An 11,616-nucleotide genomic window follows, 5' to 3' on the forward strand; every position below is an offset into this window, starting at 1 on the left:
TTGCGGAATCGCATTTGAGCTACTAAGTTTTAGTGTTGACAGCACATACACGACTCTGCCAAACATGAGGTGTAGATTAGTTTTACTGAACTGTGACTTTCACACCATTTTCGTACACATTTTACAGTTTGTAACAGTTGTTTATGAAATTGAGATTATGAATATGAAAATCATATTTTCTTAAAAACCTTTTTTTATTGTCAGATTTTTGTTGTGTGATATCTCTTCATGTACATGTAAAATGTATCATGGTCAAGTACATGTTGTAGGTGCAAATATGCATTGCTTCGATAAACCGCTTTCTTCGTCCTAGCTGGCTGAGAGTTGCGGAATCGCATTTTGAGCTACTAAGTTTTAGTGTTGACAGCACATACACGCTCTGCCAAACATGAGGTGTAGATTAGTTTTACTGAACTGTGACTTTCAACACCATTTTCGTACACATTTTACAGTTTGTAACAGTTGTTTATGAAATTGAGATTATGAATATGAAAATCCATATTTTCTTAAAAACCTTTTTTTATTGTCAGATTTTTGTTATGTGTGATATCTTCATGTACATGTAAAATGTATCATGGTCAAGTACATGTTGTAGGTGCAAATATGCATTGCTTCGATAAACCGCTTTCTTCGTCCTAGCTGGCTGAGAGTTGCGGAATCGCATTTTGAGCTACTAAGAAGTTTTAGTGTTGACAGCACATACACGACTCTGCCAAACATGAGGTGTAGATTAGTTTTACTGAACTGTGACTTTCACACCATTTTCGTACACATTTTACAGTTTGTAACAGTTGTTTATGAAATTGAGATTATGAATATGAAAATCATATTTTCTTAAAAACCTTTTTTTTTTATTGTCAGATTTTTGTTATGTGTGATATCTTTTCATGTACATGTAAAATGTATCATGGTCAAGTACATGTTGTAGGTGCAAATATGCATTGCTTCGATAAACCGCTTTCTTCGTCCTAGCTGGCTGAGAGTTGCGGAATCGCATTTTGAGCTACTAAAGTTTTAGTGTTGACAGCATACACGCCTCTGCCAAACATGAGGTGTAGATTAGTTTTACTGAACTGTGACTTTCACACCATTTTCGTACACATTTTACAGTTTTGTAATGAAATTGAAATTATGAATATGAAAATCATATTTTCTTAAAAACCTTTTTTTATTGTCAGATTTTTGTTGTGTGATATCTCCATGTACATGTAAAATGTATCATGGTCAAGTACATGTTGTAGGTGCAAATATGCATTGCTTCGATAAACCGCTTTCTTCGTCCTAGCTGGCTGAGAGTTGCGGAATCGCATTTTGAGCTACTAAGTTTTAGTGTTGACAGCACATACACGACTCTGCCAAACATGAGGTGTAGATTAGTTTTACTGAACTGTGACTTTCTACACCATTTTCGTACATTTTACAGTTTTGTAATGAAATTGAAATTATGAATATGAAAATCCATATTTTCTTAAAAAACTTTTTTTTTTTATTGTCAGATTTTTGTTATGTGTGATATCTCTTCATGTACATGTAAAATGTATCATGGTCAAGTACATGTTGTAGGTGCAAATATGCATTGCTTCGATAAACCGCTTTCTCTTCGTCCTAGCTGGCTGAGAGTTGCGGAATCGCATTTTGAGCTACTAAGAAGTTTTAGTGTTGACAGCACTTACACGACTCTGCCAAACATGAGGTGTAGATTAGTTTTTACTGAACTGTGACTTTCAACACCATTTTCGTACACATTTTACAGTTTTGTAATGAAATTGAGATTATGAATATGAAAATCCATATTTTCTTAAAAAACTTTTTTTTTTATTGTCAGATTTTTGTTATGTGTGATATCTCTTCATGTGCATGTAAAATGTATCATGGTCAAGTACATGTTGTAGGTGCAAATATGCATTGCTTCGATAAACCGCTTTCTCTTCGTCCTAGCTGGCTGAGAGTTGCGGAATCGCATTTTGAGCTACTAAGAAGTTTTAGTGTTGACAGCACATACACGCCTCTGCCAAACATGAGGTGTAGATTAGTTTTTACTGAACTGTGACTTTCTACACCATTTTCGTACACATTTTACAGTTTTGTAATGAAATTGAGATTATGAATATGAAAATCCATATTTTCTTAAAAACCTTTTTTTTTTTTTTATTGTCAGATTTTTGTTATGTGTGATATCTCTTCATGTACATGTAAAATGTATCATGGTCAAGTACATGTTGTAGGTGCAAATATGCATTGCTTCGATAAACCGCTTTCTCTTCGTCCTAGCTGGCTGAGAGTTGCGGAATCGCATTTTGAGCTACTAAGAAGTTTTAGTGTTGACAGCACATACACGCCTCTGCCAAACATGAGGTGTAGATTAGTTTTTACTGAACTGTGACTTTCAACACCATTTTCGTACACATTTTACAGTTTGTAACAGTTGTTTATGAAATTGAGAGTATGAATATGAAAATCTATATTTTTTAAATAACCATTATAGTTTTATTTATTGTCAGATTTTTGTTGTGTGATATCTTTTCATGTGCATGTAAAATGTATCATGGTCAAGTACATGTTGTAGGTGCAAATATGCATTGCTTCGATAAACCGCTTTCTTCGTCCTAGCTGGCTGAGAGTTGCGGAATCGCATTTTGAGCTACTAAGAAGTTTTAGTGTTGACAGCACATACACGCCTCTGCCAAACATGAGGTGTAGATTAGTTTTTACTGAACTGTGACTTTCAACACCATTTTCGTACACATTTTACAGTTTTGTAATGAAATTGAGATTATGAATATGAAAATCCATATTTTCTTAAAAAACCTTTTTTTTATTGTCAGATTTTTGTTATGTGTGATATCTCTTCATGTACATGTAAAATGTATCATGGTCAAGTACATGTTGTAGGTGCAAATATGCATTGCTTCGATAAACCGCTTTCTTCGTCCTAGCTGGCTGAGAGTTGCGGAATCGCATTTTGAGCTACTAAGAAGTTTTAGTGTTGACAGCACATACACGCCTCTGCCAAACATGAGGTGTAGATTAGTTTTTACTGAACTGTGACTTTCTACACCATTTTCGTACATTTTACAGTTTGTAACAGTTGTTTATGAAATTGAGATTATGAATATGAAAATCTATATTTTTAAAATAACCATTATAGTTTTATTTATTGTCAGATTTTTGTTGTGTGATATCTTTTCATGTGCATGTAAAATGTATCATGGTCAAGTACATGTTGTAGGTGCAAATATGCATTGCTTCGATAAACCGCTTTCTCTTCGTCCTAGCTGGCTGAGAGTTGCGGAATCTCAACACTAAAACTCAGAAGTTTTAGTGTTGACAGCACTTACACGACTCTGCCAAACATGAGGTGTAGATTAGTTTTTACTGAACTGTGACTTTCAACACCATTTTCGTACATTTTACAGTTTTGTAATGAAATTGAGATTATGAATATGAAAATCCATATTTTCTTAAAAAACTTTTTTTTTTATTGTCAGATTTTTGTTATGTGTGATATCTCTTCATGTACATGTAAAATGTATCATGGTCAAGTACATGTTGTAGGTGCAAATATGCATTGCTTCGATAAACCGCTTTCTCTCGTCCTAGCTGGCTGAGAGTTGCGGAATCGCATTTTGAGCTACTAAGAAGTTTTAGTGTTGACAGCACATACACGCCTCTGCCAAACATGAGGTGTAGATTAGTTTTTACTGAACTGTGACTTTCTACACCATTTTCGTACACATTTTACAGTTTGTAACAGTTGTTTATGAAATTGAGATTATGAATATGAAAATCTATATTTTTTAAATAACCATTATAGTTTTATTTATTGTCAGATTTTTGTTGTGTGATATCTTTTCATGTGCATGTAAAATGTATCATGGTCAAGTACATGTTGTAGGTGCAAATATGCATTGCTTCGATAAACCGCTTTCTCTTCGTCCTAGCTGGCTGAGAGTTGCGGAATCGCATTTTGAGCTACTAAGAAGTTTTAGTGTTGACAGCACATACACGCCTCTGCCAAACATGAGGTGTAGATTAGTTTTTACTGAACTGTGACTTTCAACACCATTTTCGTACACATTTTACAGTTTTGTAATGAAATTGAGATTATGAATATGAAAATCCATATTTTCTTAAAAAACCTTTTTTTTATTGTCAGATTTTTGTTATGTGTGATATCTCTTCATGTACATGTAAAATGTATCATGGTCAAGTACATGTTGTAGGTGCAAATATGCATTGCTTCGATAAACCGCTTTCTCTTCGTCCTAGCTGGCTGAGAGTTGCGGAATCGCATTTTGAGCTACTAAGAAGTTTTAGTGTTGACAGCACATACACGCCTCTGCCAAACATGAGGTGTAGATTAGTTTTTACTGAACTGTGACTTTCAACACCATTTTCGTACACATTTTACAGTTTTGTAATGAAATTGAGATTATGAATATGAAAATCCATATTTTCTTAAAAAACTTTTTTTTTTATTGTCAGATTTTTGTTATGTGTGATATCTCTTCATGTACATGTAAAATGTATCATGGTCAAGTACATGTTGTAGGTGCAAATATGCATTGCTTCGATAAACCGCTTTCTCTTCGTCCTAGCTGGCTGAGAGTTGCGGAATCGCATTTTGAGCTACTAAGAAGTTTTAGTGTTGACAGCACTTACACGACTCTGCCAAACATGAGGTGTAGATTAGTTTTTACTGAACTGTGACTTTCTACACCATTCTCCTACACATTTTACAGTTTGTAACAGTTGTTTATGAAATTGAGATTATGAATATGAAAATCTATATTTTTTAAAATAACCATTATAGTTTTATTTATTGTCAGATTTTTGTTGTGTGATATCTTTTCATGTGCATGTAAAATGTATCATGGTCAAGTACATGTTGTAGGTGCAAATATGCATTGCTTCGATAAACCGCTTTCTCTTCGTCCTAGCTGGCTGAGAGTTGCGGAATCGCATTTTGAGCTACTAAGAAGTTTTAGTGTTGACAGCACATACACGCCTCTGCCAAACATGAGGTGTAGATTAGTTTTTACTGAACTGTGACTTTCAACACCATTTTCGTACACATTTTACAGTTTTGTAATGAAATTGAGATTATGAATATGAAAATCCATATTTTCTTAAAAAACCTTTTTTTTTTATTGTCAGATTTTTGTTATGTGTGATATCTCTTCATGTACATGTAAAATGTATCATGGTCAAGTACATGTTGTAGGTGCAAATATGCATTGCTTCGATAAACCGCTTTCTTCGTCCTAGCTGGCTGAGAGTTGCGGAATCGCATTTTGAGCTACTAAGAAGTTTTAGTGTTGACAGCACATACACGCCTCTGCCAAACATGAGGTGTAGATTAGTTTTTACTGAACTGTGACTTTCAACACCATTTTCGTACACATTTTACAGTTTTGTAATGAAATTGAGATTATGAATATGAAAATCCATATTTTCTTAAAAAACCTTTTTTTTTTATTGTCAGATTTTTATGTGTGATATCTCTTCATGTACATGTAAAATGTATCATGGTCAAGTACATGTTGTAGGTGCAAATATGCATTGCTTCGATAAACCGCTTTCTCTTCGTCCTAGCTGGCTGAGAGTTGCGGAATCGCATTTTGAGCTACTAAGAAGTTTTAGTGTTGACAGCACATACACGCCTCTGCCAAACATGAGGTGTAGATTAGTTTTTACTGAACTGTGACTTTCTACACCATTCTCCTACACATTTTACAGTTTGTAACAGTTGTTTATGAAATTGAGATTATGAATATGAAAATCTATATTTTTAAAATAACCATTATAGTTTTATTTATTGTCAGATTTTTGTTGTGTGATATCTCTTCATGTACATGTAAAATGTATCATGGTCAAGTACATGTTGTAGGTGCAAATATGCATTGCTTCGATAAACCGCTTTCTCTTCGTCCTAGCTGGCTGAGAGTTGCGGAATCTCAACACTAAAACTCAGAAGTTTTAGTGTTGACAGCACTTACACGACTCTGCCAAACATGAGGTGTAGATTAGTTTTTACTGAACTGTGACTTTCAACACCATTTTCGTACACATTTTACAGTTTTGTAATGAAATTGAGATTATGAATATGAAAATCCATATTTTCTTAAAAAACCTTTTTTTTTATTGTCAGATTTTTGTTATGTGTGATATCTCTTCATGTACATGTAAAATGTATCATGGTCAAGTACATGTTGTAGGTGCAAATATGCATTGCTTCGATAAACCGCTTTCTCTTCGTCCTAGCTGGCTGAGAGTTGCGGAATCGCATTTTGAGCTACTAAGAAGTTTTAGTGTTGACAGCACATACACGCCTCTGCCAAACATGAGGTGTAGATTAGTTTTTACTGAACTGTGACTTTCAACACCATTTTCGTACACATTTTACAGTTTTGTAATGAAATTGAGATTATGAATATGAAAATCCATATTTTCTTAAAAACCTTTTTTTTATTGTCAGATTTTTATGTGTGATATCTCTTCATGTACATGTAAAATGTATCATGGTCAAGTACATGTTGTAGGTGCAAATATGCATTGCTTCGATAAACCGCTTTCTCTTCGTCCTAGCTGGCTGAGAGTTGCGGAATCGCATTTTGAGCTACTAAGAAGTTTTAGTGTTGACAGCACATACACGCTTTTGCCAAACATGAGGTGTAGATTAGTTTTTACTGAACTGTGACTTTCAACACCATTTTCGTACACATTTTACAGTTTGTAACAGTTGTTTATGAAATTGAGAGTATGAATATGAAAATCTATATTTTTTAAATAACCATTATAGTTTTATTTATTGTCAGATTTTTGTTGTGTGATATCTTTTCATGTGCATGTAAAATGTATCATGGTCAAGTACATGTTGTAGGTGCAAATATGCATTGCTTCGATAAACCGCTTTCTCTTCGTCCTAGCTGGCTGAGAGTTGCGGAATCGCATTTTGAGCTACTAAGAAGTTTTAGTGTTGACAGCACATACACGCCTCTGCCAAACATGAGGTGTAGATTAGTTTTTACTGAACTGTGACTTTCTACACCATTCTCCTACACATTTTACAGTTTGTTACAGTTGTTTATGAAATTGAGATTATGAATATGAAAATCTATATTTTTAAAATAACCATTATAGTTTTATTTATTGTCAGATTTTTGTTGTGTGATATCTTTTCATGTGCATGTAAAATGTATCATGGTCAAGTACATGTTGTAGGTGCAAATATGCATTGCTTCGATAAACCGCTTTCTCTTCGTCCTAGCTGGCTGAGAGTTGCGGAATCGCATTTTGAGCTACTAAGAAGTTTTAGTGTTGACAGCACATACACGCCTCTGCCAAACATGAGGTGTAGATTAGTTTTTACTGAACTGTGACTTTCAACACCATTTTCGTACACATTTTACAGTTTTGTAATGAAATTGAGATTATGAATATGAAAATCCATATTTTCTTAAAAACCTTTTTTTTTTATTGTCAGATTTTTGTTATGTGTGATATCTCTTCATGTACATGTAAAATGTATCATGGTCAAGTACATGTTGTAGGTGCAAATATGCATTGCTTCGATAAACCGCTTTCTCTCGTCCTAGCTGGCTGAGAGTTGCGGAATCGCATTTTGAGCTACTAAAGTTTTAGTGTTGACAGCATACACGCCTCTGCCAAACATGAGGTGTAGATTAGTTTTTACTGAACTGTGACTTTCTACACCATTCTCCTACACATTTTACAGTTTGTAACAGTTGTTTATGAAATTGAGATTATGAATATGAAAATCTATATTTTTAAAATAACCATCATAGTTTTATTTATTGTCAGATTTTTGTTGTGTGATATCTTTTCATGTACGCTTTCTCTTCTATTATATAATGATATATGATTTGTTATGTCACTTTTTGTTTTTCTATAACTTGCTTAACTTTTTGACATTTTATTATTAAATATTGTTCAAAATTATGACAATTGATAAAACAATAATATTCGTATTTAAACCAAGAAAAAAAATTCCAAAAATAAGTTTTCACAAATTGCACTTTTTAATGGGTTTTCTTTAAACTAGTTTTCTGAAAATGAGAATTCATATTTTCTTTATCATCAAAATTATTTTATTGTCACAATTTTTGTCTTTTATACATTTATACCAGCTTTTAACTTTTTAAGTAGGAAATATTGCATAAGAATATGAAAAATAAAATTTTCAATAATTTTTATGAAAAAAGTAATATTTTTGTAAAAACATTATCATGTAAACTTTTTGTATCATGTAAACTTTTTGTTTTGTATTTTTAACGGTTATTAATAAAAATTATGTTTATGAAAATACATATTTTAAGATTATCCAATTTTTATGAGAAACATCATTTAAAAGGACTTTTTTTTTCAGTCACTTATTGCACTTTTTAAAGGTTTTCCATTAAATGAGGCTTCATATTTTCATAATTCTCATTTGCTAATCCAATAAACTAATTTTTGTCAAAACTATTTTTCATTGCATATTTTTAATTAAAATATGCAAAGCAATATCAGAAATCAAATTTCATACTTCAATAACTATTATAAAAATACTTTATAATTTTGTCAAAACGTTTTGTCATGTCACTATTTTCGTTTTTATTTTGATTTGCACTTTTAAAATATTTCATGAAAAAAAAAGCTTATGGAAAAGACAGTTAACATATCATTTAATTAACATCATTTCATGAAACAAGACATTTATTGTTGTTTCACTTTTACTTATTGCACTTTATAACGGGTTTCCATAAAATGATGCTTCTGAATTAAAAAAAAAACATTTATGTCTAAAAAAGAATTTGTCTAACATGAATTTTAATGTCACTATTCCGTTTTTCATTTATTTTATTGCATACTTTAAAATTTATTTTTAATGAAATTTTAATAAAGAATATGAAAACATATTTTTAAAACTTTTTAAAAAAAATTTTTTTGTCTATTTTTTTTATTTATTAATTTGTCATTTTAAGAATAAGTCATTTTGCTGTCAAAACATGATGGGCCATGTCGGTTTTTTTGTTTTTTGTTCAAATTTTGCATTTTTTTAAATTATGGAAATATCTTGAAAATGTATATTTTCATTATATTCTGCTCGCCTCACAGTCTCCATGAGAAAGACAGCTTGACTCACAGTCTCTGTGAGAATGACGGCTCGCCCACCGGGCCTCCGGTTTACACGTGCCTTTAGCGCGCCATGGTGGGCGGTACCCCACCCCTGAACACCACTGAGGGCGTCGTTTGTCCTCTACTCTCTGCCGTGGGCGTCACTCAGCCTCTGGACTCCGCGGCGGGTGCTGCTGTGTTCCTGTCCTTCACCGGAAGCGTCTCCCCACCTCCAGCCATCCGGTCATCGCCAGGGACGTCACTCCGTTCCGGGTCTCCGTGGTGGCCGTCTCTCAGCTCCTGACCTCTGCCGCTGAAGTCGCCCAGCCTCCAGTCTCTGCCTCTCGCCTGTTGGGGACTCTCGGAGCGCACCACCAGATTATCCCTGTGACAGCAGGTATTTGTGTTGGCTCTGCCTTTCGTATAAATAAAACTCTGTTTGCTGTTACTTTGGCTTCTGCCTCCATTCCTCGCATAACAATCATATTTTTTTATTAAAAATGTTTGATTTTTGCAAAAGCACATGTCACAATTTCTTTTTGTTAACCCTTTTAGGCTTCGTGGTTGCGTGAACGCAACTAATAGCCAATTTTTCTCAGGTGTTAATGTTTAGCAATAGATTGAATAAAGAGGGAGAAGAGTAACCATGACTAACAATACATCATTCTAAGCTCTAAGTCTGTCAGGGATCCACCTTTGTGGCTTCATGCCTCCGCTCTCCCTGGAGCTCCAAGCATAACCACGCACACCTGGAGCTCGTTGTCACTCATGCCTCCGCTCTCTCTGGAGCTCCAGGCGTAACTATGCACACCTGAAGCTCATCATCACTCCACCCTGCTCCTACATAAACCCCTCTCTCACATTCACTCGCCATTCGTTATTGTATGTGTTAGATGTTACGTACTGCTGCATGGTTTCACGGTTGCAGGCAGTACTATTTCCGTTTCGTTCCGTTCCGTTCCGTTCGGACTCTACCATCCGGTACCGGCTGTGTTTCTCCTCCCCGCGCATTTCGGATCAGCTACGCTTCTCCCCAAGCGCAAGGACTTGTGTGTGTGTGAATGCGTGTGTGTTTGTGCGCGTGCGTGCGTGCGTGTGCGTGTGTGCTTGTGTTTTTCTCTCTCTCTCACTCTGGTCAATAAAACCCGAGCGAGCTGTACTCCGGGTTCCGCCTCCCGTTTCTCTCGCACCCTGACAAAGTCTTAAGCAGCGATTTCAGATCTCTGTTTTTCAATGGAAAACGTATAACGAATGTATTTGCTGAATTTGAGTGAGCAGTACACAACAACAAGCATAAAAAAACCCGCACATAATTATTGTAATAACGAGTCACAAACTTCTTTTATTAGGAAAGATAAGGGTCCAGTGAAAAACATGCCGTAAAGCGTTTCTGCTCCAAACAAACAATAGTGTTGAAATTTAGATGTTTATTCCTTTGTTTACGTCACAGAACTTCGGCTGGTGTTTGTGTTTATATATTTCCGAATAACTTTCACATAAAAAACGACATCTTGGTGACAAAACCAAATATGGCTGGAAGAAAAAAACGGTTGAGACCACAAAAAAGTAAAAAAAAAAAAAAGATAATAAAAAAGTAAAAGAGTATAAATCTTGGGTGGAGACTCCTCTCTCTCTGCACGTGTTTTTTTATGTGCCGCCTCTCATTTCAAACCTTTTATTTCCAGCCAGTAGCATTATGGAAACATTCTGCACGTGTGTGAGGCTTGGTTTTATTACTCTTTACAAACTATTACTGGCTGTAATACTGGAAGTGATGCAGCTCTCAGGTCAACATAAACAGCTGTTTATAGCTCGTGCTAACTGGACTTTGTTTACAAAAAAAAAGAAAACAATGAAAAAATGGACAATCAAATAAGTTGTTTTATCTGAGATTTGCACAAAAAGCAGCGATGTGAAAAATATTTTTGGGGGACGGAGTAACAACAGAGACTTGGAGCTCTACATCTGTGAGTTACAATATATCTCGCCTTATAGCTTTATACGATTTTATTGGTTTTATTGCCTGTTTGTTTTTATAAGAGAAATGCTTGAAAGGTAAGTTTGTGTGTGTGTGTGTGTGTGTGTGTGTGTGTGTGTGTGAGAGTGTATTGTTGAGATTGGAATGACCAGACATCAATATGAATGGCCATGACTGTAAAACAATAGCTTGTCTCGCTACCTGGCCATCATTTTAAGAAAAAATATTTAAAAAATTTTAAAACATGATTTTTCATGACAATGTTTAATGAAATTATGCTTATTTTTATTTGATTATATATATTTTCTTAATAATATTATATTTGTAATTTAAAATGGCATATATTGGTCAAACATGATTTGTCATGTCAACTTGTCGTTCATGTATTGCTCTCTTTAACGGATTTTAATTAAGTGATCGTCAGAAATATGCAAACTTATATTTGAACAATGACTATCATTTTATAATGTAAAAAGGTCATGTAAATACATAATTTGTCATGTCATTTTGTATTTATG

Source organism: Silurus meridionalis, chromosome 10 (genome assembly GCF_014805685.1).
Source record: "Silurus meridionalis isolate SWU-2019-XX chromosome 10, ASM1480568v1, whole genome shotgun sequence".
Taxonomy (NCBI): Eukaryota; Metazoa; Chordata; class Actinopteri; order Siluriformes; family Siluridae; genus Silurus; species Silurus meridionalis.